Source organism: Stigmatopora nigra, chromosome 4, assembly GCF_051989575.1.
Source record: "Stigmatopora nigra isolate UIUO_SnigA chromosome 4, RoL_Snig_1.1, whole genome shotgun sequence".
Taxonomy (NCBI): Eukaryota; Metazoa; Chordata; class Actinopteri; order Syngnathiformes; family Syngnathidae; genus Stigmatopora; species Stigmatopora nigra.
The window spans coordinates 6,101,890-6,119,791 of NC_135511.1; the positions used below are offsets into that span (position 1 = coordinate 6,101,890).

A 17,902-nucleotide genomic window follows, 5' to 3' on the forward strand; every position below is an offset into this window, starting at 1 on the left:
CTGTGGGGGGTTTAGGGCTGTCACTGATCCCCGAATGCTAAATTTACCCAGGCGTGATTGACAGAAGCAGGTGGATGACGCTTGGGCAGTGGTAGGGGCGTTGGTGATGAGGGGGTGTCTGGAAAGAAGTACACCTGATTTTAGTTCAGATGCGGATAGACATCGGGGGCAATCGCACAACCCAAATCGGGGGTTTCTATTCAAAGCCAGCTGGTCTGGCTTTATTACGTGCAGGACATTTATTTTAGGCACTTTGGGGTATTTGTAGTTTTCCGTATGCCCCCTTTTGCCTTAGCTTTTTTTAATTGTAATTTTTGGGGGCCTCAGCTGGTTCTGCAGGGTGGAACTTCCTGAGGAAGCAGAGAAACGGCACGGGTGAGTTGTCCATATTACCCTCAAATTAAATTAAGCCCACATAGTGGGTCAATGTTTCCTAACAAGATAAAGCAATTATTTAGATATTTGAGCCTGTTTAGAAATTTCTGTTTGATTTGGATTCATTTTATTACTCGTTTTATCCTGTATTTAATGAATTGTTTCTTTATTAACAACAACAAAAGATTTGTTCGACTGTTGTTTATTTCGAGTTTTCTCTGCATTGGCACAGCTCAATGATACCAGAGACGTTCTGGCATCAAAGGCGTGGTCACATACCAGCTGTTGCCAAACATCTCCTTGAAGCACTTAATGAAAAGTCGACTTAGGTACCTGGAAAAGTGTGTCTCAAACTTTTCACTTCTACGGTTTTTACAAACGATTAAAAGAGTTAACGTTTAACTTAATATGGTTTTATTTCTCTCTTTCTAATGCTTCACACTCAGTTAAGGTTACGGCTACAGTTAAGGGTAATTGCTCAGAACATCTCCGTACACAGTCTGGAACCATTGGTGAGAGAAAAGAGCTCCAACATGCTGTTTGCTTTAAAAATGACTCATTTCCTCAAGGTAGCTCCCCATGTAGCAGATACACACTTCAATAACAATGTGCATCACAGGGTTTGGTGTTTAAGAACACACTGAGATAAAGTTTGGAGACAAAGTGACATCTTTGAGGTAGCGGCTCTATAGAAGTTGTTATTCCCTGTTTTGTGATGTTTTTTTTTAAAGGAGAAAATTAGTACGAAATCAGAATAAAATAAACGGAAAGTGGTGGTCAAATACTCTCTTTAAAACATAAGAATTTTTCCCACCCCTTTTTTATTTTGGAAAAAGTTGTTTAAAACAATTCAAGTTGTTAAAAAAATAATAATAATTTAAAAACTTTAATGGGAAGAATTACTGCCGTCTCGTTACAAAGAGTCAGTGAAAGCTCAGAAACTTGCAAAGACTTGGCAGTCAGTGCAGTCTTCACTTATTAGCTTTTCTGCCCTCTAAATTCCGTTACTTTGCTTTGATGGGCAGCCCAGATGAGGAAGTATTTTGTTTTCGCACTCAGTAGGGAGTCGAGCGTTCTTATACATTTGCCTCTGTGTCTTTGAAAAGTCACCTCATGCTGTCATTTCTGGATTCTCAACTGGGATCTAGAATGAAAATGTTCTATCTTGCTATAATTTTCAAAAACTATTAGTAGTCTTCTTTGAGTTCTAGTTGAATCCAATTAAATCATTTTACTGGTATGCTGTTTCAGATTCTGACTCGTTTATTAAAGAATAAAAAAGTAATCATAGAAGATATTTCCTGCATATGAAGCAGTATATATATATATATATATATATATATATATATATATATATATATATATATATATATATATATATATATATATATATATACATATACATATACATATACATATACATATACATATACATATACATATACATATACATATACATATATACATATACATATATACATATACATATATACATATACACATATACACATATACACATATACACATATACACATATACACATATACACATATACACATATACACATATACACATATACATATATACATATATACATATATACATATATATATATATATATATATATATATATATATATATATATATATATATATATATATATATATATATATATATATATATATATATATATATATATATATATATATATATATATATATATATATATATATATATATATATATATATATATATATATATATATATATATATATATATATATATATATATATATATGCAGGAAATTGGATATATTTTTTAATTTATTTTCATAGTATGTTTTTATGAAATGTTTTTAATAATTCCAGCAGCCGTTCGACCTCCTGCACGCAAATTCCCCTTCTGTCAACCCCCATAAGCGCCATCGAGCCACCCCTCCCCAAAAATGAGTGTGATGCTCCGGTGACGCGATACAACGGCAACGTGCCGGGGCGGCCTAAATCTACAAAACACAAGCACTGGCGCGAGGCAGCTCGTTTGATCTGTAGCTAATCTCAGTTGCCTGCCTCCCCTCTGATCATGTCTGAATAAGAATGAGTTGGGGGGCCATGCTAGAGGCACAAAGAGCTTTAGACGCAGCCGCTCATCTGCCGAGATCCAGCGTGCGGCGCGCGTCTACGGTCGCAGAGCCGGCTTGCGCGCATATAAGACCCTCGCTGAGATGCATCGTATTCTCTTCTTTTTCTTCTTTGTCATTACTATCAGATGTTATTAACTGGCTGTTAGTAGGCCGTGTGTAAGAAGTACTGTTGCCATGCGGACTGAACTTCAATTGTCAAGGTCAACAGCTGTGTGGTGTTTATTGTAGTGAGTAGAAAAACGGAAAACTGTTCGCTATTTCAATGGAGTCCAAGGTTTCTCTCGAGATTTGTGGCGCCATTAAAATACCTCGCCCACCCTAATGGACTCTACGTTTGTACGATGACAAAACTGTAATGTGTATAATGTATCTTCATATTTATAATGGTTACATACAGATCGGGTTGTGGCCATAATCTCAAAGTAGAAGTCTAACATATCAGTCCTAAAGTACTCAATTAAGGCACACTTGGAAATGAGACTGTGAGAACTCAATGAACATAAATGAAAGAAGAGGGGGGGGAAAGGAACTATTGGCATTTTGCCTGTATTGGCACAATTAGAGATGGTGCAGTCAGAACAATGAAATAACTGTGCCTGTGCTAGAGCGGTTAACTGGGAATTAGTTTTCAGTAGGAGGCTAAATCACCAAAAAAAATGTATGTTCTCCACCTCACATGCAGAAACACTACTTGACAAAGAGAAAACTTTGAGGCACTGTGAAAGGACACCATTTATAGGATCGATACCAATGGTCCCCTTACTAGATAGAAGACATATTAAGCTATTGTATTTTTTCTCGACCATGCATGTTGTGTCACCTAGGCCATACTTCTATGTACAACTGTGGGCTAAGCAATGTGATCCTAATGTGATTAACAAGCAGTACACCATCTCTGGAATCCTTTTACACTTGTACAACAAGCAATTTAAAATTGCTATTGGGAAGTTTCTAAAGTATTACTGTATATGTATATGTTTTTTCACATAACTTCTCGACACATTTTGACCTTTCAATTTACTTCATTTGAGTTTTTATGTTGATGGTTTTAAGCCTTTATTTTTGATAAACTTTTCTAATGACCTCAAAGTGTTACATCACATCTTTGATTTTAGTTTTAAACTTTTTAGTTTTAGGAGTGAATTAATATCACCTTTTATTAGCTGATACCAACTTGACAATACCATCCTGTCTTGAAAATGTGGATAAAAATGTCCCCTAAGTTGTGACATACAACTGTAATATGCATATCACCTTGAAAAATGATATTTCTTTGATTTTAGTCTAGCATAGCATCTATGTTGAAGCACCAACAGTGAGTTGTCTGCCAGCCTGCCCTGTGGCATCTTGGTGCAACCAGCCAGACATGGTCATAAGACCATGGAGCTCTTCCTGTGATGTAACAGGAGCATCAGGCAGAACAAAGGGAGTGCTTGTTGTTCAGCTTGTGCTTCATCCATTATGCATACAAGGTGTACAGTTAGAACACTGTTGGTTAAACACGGCACATGCAAAATGGCTTCTGCTGTCTAATGTTTGACATTGCGCCCGTGCAGGGGTCACTGGGAGGTCTTTGGTAATATTTGGTAATATAAATTATGTTCTCTACAAGGAACGAAACGGTATCACTGTAAACATACAAATGGATAGCTTCAATTGTATAAAAACAATTGTTTTTTACAATTTTACAATTGCAACTTTTATTTAAAGACTTATTTTGTTTGCATGAACATTAACTCCTTGAATTCAGTATTATTCTTTTATTATATTTATTCCCCATTCTTTTACACTGCCTAACTTAATTAAAAATGTTTTTTTTCACCTTTGCTCACTTGATTACACTTCATACTAGTATCATTTCTGCCACAATAATTACTGGTGATATTGCCCTGGCTTTCATTACAAATGTGATTGTTAAGAAGCTTACAATTGTGGGTAATATTAGGAAGAGATGAATAATACCAGGAACATAGGCAAATGTTTTGAATTCAGTTCTATGGACATATATTCTAACTGTTATGACGTAGGACAGTCTGCATAAATGCTGACATTTAGTGCTGTATGTATTTTGATTCTTTAGCATTTTAACACAGAGTTGGCAAATAAATTTTAGATTTATATCCATGTAAGAATGATCTCGTGTCCCATTTGAAAACATCCGAATATGTTGCATAAAAACATCAAATATGTATTGCATAAGGGAAAATAAATCAAATTTGATGTACATTATCCTAAGTTAAACCACTAATTTATTTATTTATTTTTTATACCATTCATCAGTTTTCCCTAAGCAGACAGAAACTCTGAAAAACAAATTATTATTATTATTTCAATCTTTGTTTTAACGAGAACCAACAATTTATTGGAGTCTATAACAGCCAGTGTCAGTTCATTTTAGTCAAAACTGACAAATTTAGTTATTGTACCCATATTAGTTAATCATGACAAGGTACATCAAAATACAAATGAGAGGGAGCACAGATACATTGATTGAAAGCTGTCAAATTTTAATAAACATATTTAAGATTTATGTGACACACGACAGCCACCGAGTATTTTGTAGCTCCGCTGTTATAGCCGGCTGATTCTCCAGAGCGGTTACTGCTTGACGTCTCCTCGGTGTGAGTGGCAGCTTGTGTTTTCACGTGAGCCTAAAGAACAACAGATTGCAAAGAGCTCGCGCTGTTCTTGTATCTTGCTGGAAATGTGTTTGTGTTTATATCTTTTGCTAGAGAAAGACATTCCTTTCTTTCCAACACTTTTACATGCGAGCTGCGTCGTGTGTTTGGGCGCGTGTGTGTGTGTGACACATGCTGTGAACTGGCTGCCAGAAGAGGCTTAACTAACAATCCGAGCAAGATCTCTATCTAACCACACGTGCAGTTTTCGTCCTTTCGTATTCCCCCGCCCCTTCTTTTTTCTTCATGGAGAATGCCAAAACTCACACAATTGTACTTGCCTAAATGCCTTACGTGCGTAAAGAGGTTTGAATCAACATAATTGGTTTTCTAAACTGTTAATTTGACTTGGACGAGACACACGGGCCTCAAATGAGCTTACTCGCATTTATACAGTATGTGATCAAGTGCTCAGATATCTATTGACTTGGACAGGAAGGGTTTCACAAGGCAAACTTATACTGTAATTACATTCCATTTGGAATAAATTGCCTTGACTCCGGATGACATGAATGCCGCAATATATGTTTTTTCAACCTGTTGTAGAATCATCTTGTTCGCAGGCGACTATGCAGTGTGTAGTTTTTTTTCTTTCACTTTTTTAGGTATATTTTTTTAAAAATATAATTTGATTTGATTAAGCATTAAGCAGTCAAATATTCCACATGTTTCATTCTTCATGCTTTCTATGAAATCCATGGTTTTCAAACTAAAAGTCATAGCTAAGTAGTAAGTATATGATAGCTCCAATTTACAATAAAATTGAAAAATTATTATATTTTGATTTATCTGCGAACAAACACAAGCGTAAACTATAGTGATAACAATAAAATGGGGAACAGCCTAAATAGGCAACCGTTAATGTAACATATTAACAATTGCTAGGACAACAATTTCATGGCTGCTAGAATCGCACCAGAGTATAATTCAGAGGACCAGTCAAACCATTTCAATTAAATTGCAGTGTATAGTCTTATTATCTAGAATTCACAATATTTGCGATTTTTGGAAGGTGGTCTAGCTTTTTCTTTTTAATTAATGACATTTCATTATGGTCTACATATCCTGATGGCCTATGAGTTTTGAATAGACGTGAAATTGTTCTCAGGAGCAACGACAACAACAACAACAACCGAAAACACAAAACATTTGCAAGCATGCACTCACATTTATGTAGTTGGTGTTGTTCCTCCACACTTCTATGCAAACAATTACCGTGTTAGTGACAGGTTCTCCCTCCCTTCTCCTCCTCACACTTGGCTTCTTTGCTTCTCACTCCAGGTGCCAACCAAAGAAGAGTGCAAGCCTTGTGAACACTGAGTTGAGCTCTCAGATGAACGACAAAGAAAGCTAAGAGACGACACACGAAGGAACATTGAAAGTGGTATGTTGCAAGTGCAGGCACCAATAAGTGACTACGTAACGATAAGCAAAGAAATCCCATGTGCCAATCGGATTTGTCATGTCGCATTCTTTACTCTTCCTTGACAAGAAAGTGTATTGATTATTAGAGATTTGGAGAGGGCAGAGAAAATTCTATTAAAGATTACAAGGTCAGGCGATGTGATGGTGGCATCTCGAGTCATCAGACACCAGTGGGGTTGCATTACAAAAAGTAATGGCCACCGGTGAAGCAGATTAGCCGTCTTGATTTATTTATTAACTGATTTACCCCTACTCTGCCTCCCAACTGATTGGGTAAATGCAGCAGAAAGAATATAATTCAGAGTTGAACTTGAAAGAAATTCTTAGGTTGGTGTTATTTTAGAAAAGTAAAAAATGCAAGGGAGGCATTTGTAGTTTGGTGAATATAATGAAATAATGTCATCAATTAATGCATAAACAGACGAATTAAGGACTATTATAGCCACATTAAATCCAATCTATTAACAAATATACACTATAGTCACAGCATAAACATGTCAGTTAGACAGTTTTCTGTAGATTCATACTAATGGTCTATTTATCCAGATTACCTCTTGATAGGGCAAGTTTTTAATATTTGATAATTTAATCAATGTTGCCTCATAAAGACCTGGTGTCCAAATACTGTACTTGGATAGACATTTTCCTCAAATGTTTTTAGATTCTTCAATGTTCTGTAGGATGAGATAATGTCTCAAACATTTGATTGCGAGTGTACAAATATGCTCTAGATCAGGGGTAGCCAACTCCGGTTCTCAAGAGCAGCTATCTGGTCTGCCTTCCATATCTCCCTCCACCAACGCACCTGAGTCAAAAAATCGGGATCAGTAGCAAGCTTCTGGACGAGTTGATCATTTGATTCATATATGATAGAGGAGGGAGATATGGAAAACAGAGTAATTGATTAGTATGTAAATTGTTAGAAAACTGTTTTACATCGTGGCATTGTGTCACTTCAAGTAAGCATGTTTTTAGACAATCATTCTAAATGTTGACTTATCCCTACGTTATAAACAATGAATAGCCATAATGCTTTGGAGCAGAAGGAAGCAGGTGAGCCTTGAAGGTAAGCTTGGGGCAGATTCATTTCTTTTTCGGCTTCTTTGTCAGATTTTTTATTTTTTATTTGATTATTTGATATTTTTTGGAGTGTGGTGGGGGTTATTGGGGTCACTCAGCCCGATTGTGTAGTGTTCATTCACCTGACTTCTGAGCAGGTGGCATGGGATCGATTTCCACACAGGGGCAGCGTGATTGTGAGAGATTGAGAGTGTCTGTCTCTGTGTGCCCTACGACAGACTGGCGACCAGTCTAGGTTATAATAGGACATGTGGACAAGCAGTGTTGATAATGAGTGAGGTTGAAAGTCAGAATTTAAGACCTCTTGGGAAGATGAACCAACATAATTTACTTTTGTGAAGCCTCAAAGTTTTTTCTTAATTGAGGGTGTACATGGGTGCTTTACAAGGCCATCTCACATCAACATTCTTTTAAAGTTGTTATTTTAAGGTAAGAGTTTAATTTTACTCATTCTATATGAATCGGTTGGATAAAAACCAAAGAAAACGTGTTGATGAAATGAAGCAGCAAGAATTCAAAATAATCTCCATAACAGCCATATAATGTCAGAATAATAGGGATGGGTTATTACATGTCCTATCTAAGAATTATCTTTGTACATAAAGCCATGGTGATGCCTGTCTGGCACTTATCTGAAGTGGCAAACTTGCTGCTTTAATTGTTATCGTCACACCAGTGGAGTGGATGTTTTGAAATCATCCGGTTGGATGGATAAGAGCTCGCTAATTCCCCATGCTTACTGTCTGTGTCAGGCCTTATCATCTGCAGATAGCGCCTTCTCCACAATGATTGGCGCCATGCGGGAGGTGGGACTTTTTTGACAGGGACCACCAGAGAGGGGGAGGGGATTGTGTTTGAAGCAAAATGCCATTTTTTCCCACAATATACGTAACTAGATTTTGCTAATTCTAAAAGCAAAAAAGAAAACCTGTACATATGAATGGAAAATACAAGCACATAACAGTTATCGCTAGTTTCTTCGAAAAATAATCGAGATAACTGATTGTGGTAACTTCTTTTGAAGTCACTATCGCCATCTAGTGGTGGGATGTAGAAAACTAACGTGTAAGAAATAGTAAGGACCACATTTGCTTCCGTAAACACTGACATTTTACAACGTGACGTCATCAATGCGTTTCCTTCACACGAATATGCGATTTAAAAAGGTAGACAAAAATATCGGACAAATCGAATCGTAAATCACGCCAGCAATTTAAACGTAGCCTTAGCGACTAGCAGAAAAAAAATGACCCGCTTCCACTAGATGGCAGAATATACACTTAACCCATAACCATGTGTTGCCCTTCAGCTTCAGCTGTGTTTTTGTAAATACGAATCTTCCCGTCAAAACCGATTGACCGTGTAGCGTCGTCAACAACAGTCACTGAGTTAAATGAGTTCCCTGTAAGGATTAGGAAACAAATTGTGCGTGAAAGAGTTAAATGAATTCCACGTCTATGGCTGTCAGTCAGTTATAAGTTTATGCTAAATCCACTTTTTTTTAGATGTCTTCTCTTATAACACATAAACAATAGTCCACGTTGGGGGGGCTGGCGCTCTAACAACCCATTAGAGCAGAAGTGCCTCTTTCATTAAAGTCCAGTTAGGGGGAAATGTAAACCCGCCCTCTTTCCTCCGTACTCAAAAAAAAAAAAAAAAAGAAAGAAAAAAAGCCATGCGCTAAGAGGAAATAGAAGAGAGGCTTTATGGAAAGACTCTGTCACGATTACTGAGAAGAAACAAGAACGTCAAGCCCCCTTAGATCAGAGCAGACGTCCAACTTGACACCAGCACCACCTTCACCGATCCACTAGCTTTGGACCCGACCAGTATAGACGGACACCTTTACTGCCCATACACTCTCACTGGCGATTAAAGAGAGAGAGAGACAGAGAGAGAAACATAGAGAGAGGGGAATAGAGAGAGAGAAAGGGAGAGAGAGAGAGAGGGAGAGAAAGAAAGAGAGAGAGGGAGCGCGCTCGCAGTTCTCCGTGACATTGTCGAGACTCCCAGCGTGTACCGTAGATGACTTTTTTTCTCTGCCAGCGGCGTCTTCTGCTAAGTTGCGCTCCTGGATTTTAAGTGCGCGCTCACCCCACGAGTTGGCCGTCGACAACCGAGCGGCTGTTTCGATTCCTGTCAGTGTTCCGCTGTCCCGTCCGGACCCGGATCCAGAGCCGACCCGACCCGACCCATCAGCGGACCGGACCTGCGCTTGTTCCCGAGCTCCTCGCCGTCGCTTCCTTCTCAAACGCACCAGACGGATGCGGCTTTTTTTTTGGTCACTTAGAGTAAGTAGATGCGAATGTTCACTTTTTTTTATTCATTAATTGATTTACTTTTGTAAGTATATTTTATTATTTAATTTAGGGCGCTTATTCACACGCACTTTTGACACACGCGCTTCTCATCAAAGGCGCAGTTGATGTGACAATCCGATCGTTAAAACGTCGTTTATGGGCTATTTTGGAGAGTGGGGCTCATTATCTCTACATGCCGGAGCACACCTCTAAGTTTACTGCCGAGAAAATTTACTTTGGAGAACTTTGGGGTTGCGGAAAGTTGATTTGTTCTGTTCAACTCGCATTGATTTGATATTGAACAGATGGCATGACAGACAACCAGAAATGTCATTTCAAGTATTGGAAGGAAGACTAATTAAATTTTATAACTATAGATTATCAAATTAATTTATATTTGGGTAAAATTAAACACACTCATGAACTAATTAGGGGGAAACGTCATAATGGAAGTTTGGTAAATTTGTCTTAAACATGAATTTATTACTGTATATGTTAAGCATTTATGAATAAATAATATTTGAAATGTCAACTATATCAAGTGTTGACAGAACTATAATTTGATATTTAATTTTTGATGCCATCACACTGGGGAAATTAGTTTTTTTTATTAATATATAGAGTATTTATAGTACTTATAGAGTTATATATGTTTGGTGTTATGTTTGCTTGCTTTTACCTTATGAACTTTAACCTTTTATGGGATTCTACATTGAAAAATATAATTGCTCTATGTATATGTTTCAATGATAACATTTAGTCTATCATGTTACACCTATTAATACTTCAATGTCAATTAATGTTAAGCATTTTTAAAACCCACACACAGTCTGTTAAATATAAACTGGTCATGAAACTCGCTTATTGTATTCACACTGAGCGACATAACCCACATAATCTTAAACAACCTTACCCGTGATTTCAACAACTCTTCTTTTCAAATGCTGTTAACATGTAGAAAGTTGCCATCGTAACATATTTTACTATCATCAACAATTCAATTTGAAGTACGTATTTAAATAGCTTTCTAAAAATTCCTATCAATTTAAACATTCCCCTATTGTAATTAATAGAGTCCATTTAGAACTTGTATAAATGTTAATTTTGTATTATTATTTTTTTCACATTAACTTTTACAGTAGGAAAATAGTTTTAGTGTGTGCCAAAAAAAATGAGTCCCATTGCCCCCTCTCATGGCCATGGTCAATGAAGTTGTCCTGTCTGGCCTGTTGCTCTCTTGGGATTTAGCGTTGCCTTAATCCGCTCAGAGGAAGGTGAGTGCTCACATGTGGACCCACGATTACACACTGAGGACTCTGTCAACCAAGTACTGTAATCTCTGGGACCCCGTGCAAGTACACACATATGCGCACGCACACACACATACACACACACCACACACACACACACACACACACACACACACACACACACACACACACAACACACACGCACACACACAACATACACACACACACACGTAGATGAAAAGCATACCCTAACACTGTCCTGGCTACTTTTCCTTTCCTCCCTTCTCCCTCTGGATCTGGACAAATCATGTGGGATTTTGGGCGTTGATTCACAAAACCAACAATGATAACATACACTTGCCCCTCTCAGAGAAGGATTAGAGGGTCACGTGTCCCTGTGATTGGCTGGGGCATTGAGCCGATTGTCAGGCCACTTTGCAGTACACTAGGGGCTCAATGAGGCTTTACTTAAAGGGAGGACTCACACGAACGTGTATGTGCGTGCAAAATGATCAGTCTTTGCCTTGTGTGTGTCCATGATAATATTTGTAAATCTTTTTTTTTTTTTTTTTTAACAAATGGGGATTAGCCCCCCACGTGTGTCATAACCATCTTGTATTTTTTCTTTTAAATATCACAGGAGAGAATAAGCCACGTATAACACTCAGACGTGTAATCCGAAAGGAAAAAAAAAAGGCACATTTGACAATTCCCTCCTTATGGAAAACCGGATCTATGAAAACATTTAGCTTCATAGAAACATCAGAGGCGCTCATGTTTTAGCAAATAATTCAGCAGCCCCATTTGCTACACTTTAAAGTCCCCCCCCCTTCTTATCCAATATTTTGAAGGGGTTTCATACAGTTTGCTCAGTTAACCATCAGCAGAAATGCAGGTTTGAGGAGATATCAAAGTTTAGGAATTGGACAGAGGGTGAAAGTGGAGTCACATCAAAATCAAATCATGAAGTTTAAGGTAGATAATCAATAAAGAATTTGCTAAATGGGAAACAACAAAGTTATATATTTAAGCTCAATTTTATCCTCACCATTCTTGAATAAGATGAAAAGTTTTTAATAACTCAAGGGCTTACGGAGTTTGTTTACACAAGGCCAGCTCGCCTTTTATGCTGTAATGCCCATAATTTAATTATTATTGCAGTAATGAAATCAGAGAAGTCAAACTTGACCTCAAGTATTTTTTTGCCTATTTGCGTCTAGCTTCGTAGTGGCTGCAACTTCTTTTAAAACATAAAAAATAACACTTTTGAGTGGCTTATGTTGAATGCGTATATTGGAAAATGTCCTGATTTTTGAATATTTATGCCAAGACTTGTCTCTGTCTAGTAATTAGCGCTGATGCTCAGCAGTGTGTGTGTGTGTGTGTGTGTGTGTGTGTGTGTGTGTGTGTGTGCGTGTGTGAATGTTATGAGTCTGTGTTTGTGAGGGGCTTGTTCACTTGGGTGTTAAGGATCACAGCGGAATAGATCAGCCTTTGATGTTTAATTGTATTGTAAAACACACTTTAGAATTTTTTTTTCTCCATGAAGTTGATTTTTTGTTTTGGGCTGCTTTGTGCTTTGTGTTTTGCTGCCTTTCTTTGTGTGTGCGTGTATCGTCTCAGTTTGCACATAGGAATATTTATGCCTTTGTTATTTTTTTGTTGTTGTTTATTATTTTTTTTTACACTGAGTCGTGTGAGGTTTTTGCTGGTGCACATTGAAAATGCAATGTCGTCTGAAAAGGCAAACTGAGACGACTATAAAAAAAATGGAATTGAAATCATATTTCTTATTGGCGCCTCCCGATTTCTTTTTCTAAAATGACGGCAGAGTGAAATGGTTCTGAACAGGACGTCCTGCCTCCTCCTTCCTGTTTCCGGTTTCCTGCCTGGCCTGTCGGTCACGATGGCGGCGGCGCAGGCAGCGGCAGCCTGGTGGGTGGTCCGCAGCCAGCCGTGCGCTGACCACACAATGGTATCGTCAGCATTGGCCCACCTAAAGAGACACCCGAAACACCTCTCCCCATGCTTGAGGCCAGCTCCTTGAAATATTTGGATAGTCAGAGGAAGGAGGGAGTTGTTGGACCGTGCATGATAAGACAAAGGAAACATTTAGACTAGAACCAAGGTTGGACATTTTTCTCTAAATATTGAACTGTACACTCGGATTATAGAATTGAAGATTTATGACAATGAGCTTACACTTGTACATTAATTTGTGAACCAAAACGTTTAAGATTGTTATTGCAGATGTTATTGGGTGCATTTGTATTTTGGGATCAAATATGCTTGTATTGGATTATATTCTACACGTTGGCTTGTCCTGTGATATAACACAAGAGGCCCACCTCGGGAAACTTTGAGGTCCTGAACTATCGGAAGAATAGTTAAATACACGAATGGAGATGCAGATACTGCTTCAAAATGTATTTTGCAGTGACTGTAATTTATCTTTGTCATGCCTGCGACACAGCGGAGTCATTCGGTAGCGCGTAGTCCAGCGAGACGCACAGACGTGGCTCTGTGCACAAGCTCGCATCCACCCGGAGTCTCTCCTCCGCACCGTCGCCACCGCTCCCACTATCAAGTATTTTTAGACCATCTTGTGTTGACACATGGATCCAAGAGAGGGAAATGACTCAAGTTTTAGCCCTTCTGCTACTGCCGTATCGCAAATCCTTCCTTAAAAAGTCACCATCAAATGTCTTCCCGCTGCGATAGGCAATTTTGCAGCGCCAGTTCACGTCACTTTCAACTCTTTTGACATTGAATTTTGGCGCTTTCTGTCTCGAACAAGAGGCTTTACCCTGCCAAAGTCCAAGCCAGTGTTCCTTTTTATTGTCATCTGGGCCTTTCCCACACTGGAGGCCAGGTTTTGAAAGACTTAGCACAGGGTATACTTGCATAGCCCGAGAGGAAGAGAAACTTTACAGGACTACAACACCCACACCTTATCTTTTCTCCCGCATGACCTTTGTCCAAAGTGCTCCGGATGATGTCATGAAATCATTCTCTGCCAACTGTTGCCGGCTCTTCCTAGTATGGCAGCCAACGAGTTACTTTATAAAACTAGAAAATGTGTCGCAAGAGGATGCTTTCCTCTGCTGGATGTTTAACCCCTATGGTTAACTTCCCGTTAATTTAGTGGCATTGATGAGTTACTTCTTATGGACTTTAGGGCATATCCAGGTCACTTCCTGTTATAGAGTGTCAGTTCCTGTTGATTTTAGGGCATTTCTAGGCCACTTGGTGTTGATTTTTAGGCATTTCGGCGTAATTTGCTGTTAATTTCAGGTATTTCTGGTTAACTTCCTGATGTTATTTGACTAACGTTAAAGTAGTATTAAAAAGCATGAAGGTTGTTGATGTGTTTCCTTTGTTGAGTGTTATAAGTGGGACAATGCCAGATAAATTCATTGTATGGTCAGTGTAGAACCAGTTCAATTTTAGAGTAACTCTGCGTCATCTATCCCTGACAATAGCAGCCAATAAGTGAATCGTATTCGTAGTTCATAGACCCTTCAAACAATGGTGAGGCAAAGGAAGATGGAGTGAAAGGAGAAAATATGGTGTTGCGGAAGGAGATTTTCAGTGCAGTGGCATGTATAATGAATGAGGGGGCACTTTATTTGAAACTCCAGCCCCACGATTCACTTGAAGCCTTACTGGACAGAGTGAATCTCTTAGAGATGCTTTCACCTGGCTGGCGCTTAGGATGGACCTGCTGGAAAAAAACTAATAACCCTGTAGGAGAATGCTCAGGGAGAGAGAGAGCCGACAATAGCGCGAGGGTCGGGTGGAAAAAGGGTGAGGAGTCAGCGAGAGAAAAAGAAAGAGGAAAGAGGTGAGGTTTGTATAGCGCCCAGACGATACAGAGAATACTGGCACCCATCCCACACTTCCTAAATAGTGTTCTCTACAGAAATAGCTCAGCCTTCATATTGACTTTTGTCTGCCGTTTGTGTGTGCGTATGTGTGCTCGATAGAGTGACACTTCCATTGTTTAGTAAGATTTTTTCCCCCCACTTTGCTTCTTAACTTTCTGGCACCACATGTGTTTGTGTGAGTAAGCCAAGGGGGCGTCACCTCCACCATGCGGGATAAAAATGGCCTCTTGACTTATTTTTGGCCCTCCGCTGGCCTCAGGGTTTTAAAAATAGCTCAGCGAGTGTGGGAGATACCTGCCGTTGCCGGAGCTTGGCTCTCAGGGCCTGCTCGCCGCATCTATCCGCCGCCGACTCGCTCCGAACGGCTCCCTTGAGAGATGCACAAACAGGATGAGGGTGTGAGAAAATCAGTGACTGGGGAAGGGGTTGGGTTGGGGGGGTCTGTCAGATTAAATAGGGACACAGACTGTAAAATGTTGTGGCAACACAAAAGTAACTTTTACAGTAGTGGCACTGCGCATTCAAGGGAGAGACGACAAGTAGAAAGGACATTATTATGTCATGACTTATTAAAGGTGGTTGTATTTCCACATGCAAATGTACATTTCTCATTCCTCTGATAATCAACCAAATAAGGTTTAACTCATTAGTTACCGTAGTAGACAATTGACGAATGAGTCGTGCCCACCCTCCCACTTGAAATTGATTGGACGTCCAGCATTGAAAAAGTCATTTTTTTGTTTTTTAAATGCATTTGAAGTTGCTAATAATAAACTCACTCAAATTCTTAGCCGAAGGATGAAAGGATACACATTAAATATACATTACTATGGGTGTAATGATAATCAACCTGGATACATTGATTAGGAACAATATTGTTTCGAATTATCTCTAAATAGTAATTAAAATCAGCTTAAAAAAAAACAACCTAAAGAGAGGAAATTAACATCATGGAGATACGCGTGATTTTTAGGTCTTGCTGTTTTAAGCACAGCTCATTGGCCTCTGTATGTTGGTCGCCTTTTTTGTTCTCTATTACCTCCCTTGGGCTTCCAATACATCTGTTCATTCGCTGCCAACCCTCCTCATTCAAATGGACTACTAGTTTAATACCCATTAACTAATTTATAGGAATAAAAGGCAGCTACACGATTGGACATCTATCATTGTCAAAGCCGATGAGTAATGCCTATGCGTGACCAATTGCGTCAAAACTTACACTCGGCATGCGAGGTCACAGGGTGGTTTTCTCTCCTCACCGCCATCTGCACACCTAGGTGTTAATTTTGCTTCTGCTTTTTGGGCATATGTCATGTGAGCGCTGTCAAGAGTGTTAACTTTCTCTCTTCTCTTCACATGTTTGAAGTGAGTGACAAATGACGAGAAAATTCTGTTATTTTTAATATGGCACGCACTCCGTGCAGTTTGCCCTTTAAATGAGTGGCATTCTATAGCTTGGCCTCCCAAATTGATGGCCAATAAGCATATTAAGAATTGGCTTGACAAAGAGAAATATACACAGAGGAAGAAATCTGTGAAAATCATTAGTGCCTTTGGTGTTTTTCTTTACACAGCCAGAAACGAATCATTCTTTATTTCCAATGCACTCCCTCATATCCCCTCTGTGTGTGTGAAGGGAATTGAGCTAGCTGCATGTTATTAATGTGCTTTTGACAGCTTAATTTGATAAGCGGGCTGCTTGTTAAGGAACTCTCAGATTGTTCTCATAGAGAGAACACACATTTTTTTCTCCAATGTTCTTCAAAATGCTGACCCACTTCTGAAAGGTGGTCGAAAAACAAGCAAGAGTGGTGCGAAATCCACAGGGAGAAGAATGAGAAGAAGGCAAAGAGAGGTTAGCGGGTGCGCCAAAAGAGCGAGTGAAAGGGGATAGTATGTGGGAAGTTAACGCAAATGCTTTTTTTTTTTTTTTAACCGCCTCCTCACTGGCTTTCTTCAACCATCTTAGGCTTCTCTTCACTAATCAAGGGAGAAATGCTCTGAAACGATAACAGGGATTAGCTCCCAGCGCTCTGCAGCTCCCCTTGGTTAAGTACACATGTAATGCGTTGTTTATTTCATATGATGCACAGTAGGAGCCGCAGAAACCAGAACTGCAGCACTGTCACCGCACACACAAACAAATGCACGCGCACACACAATAGAACTACGTACTTTATTACATTTTCCCCAGGCATAGATTTCCCCACATCCTCAACAATACACCAGGATAAAATCAAATCAGGTGCATTCTTATTTATTTTCACAAATAAGAACTAAAAAACAAACCACATTGTGGTGGAACATCAGTTTATATTTGAACTCAATGGTTGGCTTTCATGGTCATCAATAAATGACCATTTATAGCAAAGCAAATATATGCTGTAATGAGGAAACAGATGATATGATAAAACACTGTAAACATTGTGTTTATACATTTTTGGGTAGATAAATTAAAATGCAAAATTACTTCATCAAACAATGAATTTCAGGCAGATTTAAAGACATCCCCCTGACATTCATATTACAAACACGCAAAGAGACATGCAACATAAAAAAAGTATAAATAGAAGTTCATTGGAGACAATTGAAAGTAAGTGTAATTTTTTTTTTTCAACATTACAGCTAACAGTGTTCATCAATGGCATTCACTTAACAAGCACATAGTTTTGACTGCTAAATAAAGCTTGCTACCATAGGAAGAAGGATGACCTTTTACAATTTGATGATGATATTGAAATGATTAAATGAAAATAGCATTTCGTGG

At 38.6% G+C, this 17,902-nt stretch overlaps 1 protein-coding gene across 10 annotated transcripts in view; it reads left to right on the plus strand.

Annotated features, from left to right (window-relative positions):
* The first annotated feature begins 237 nt into the window (after positions 1-237).
* The window catches only part of mef2cb (myocyte enhancer factor 2cb), a 76,066-nt gene continuing 58,401 nt past the window's right edge, over positions 238-17,902 (plus strand). For 9 of the 10 annotated variants that reach the window (XM_077715421.1, XM_077715422.1, XM_077715416.1 and 6 more), the window contains exon 1: positions 9,666-9,989. The gene's annotated coding sequence lies outside the window, so the exon portion shown is untranslated. Of the gene's footprint in view, positions 376-6,474; positions 6,578-9,665; positions 9,990-17,902 lie in introns of those variants that run through there. The other variant, XM_077715415.1, reaches the window with a different exon arrangement.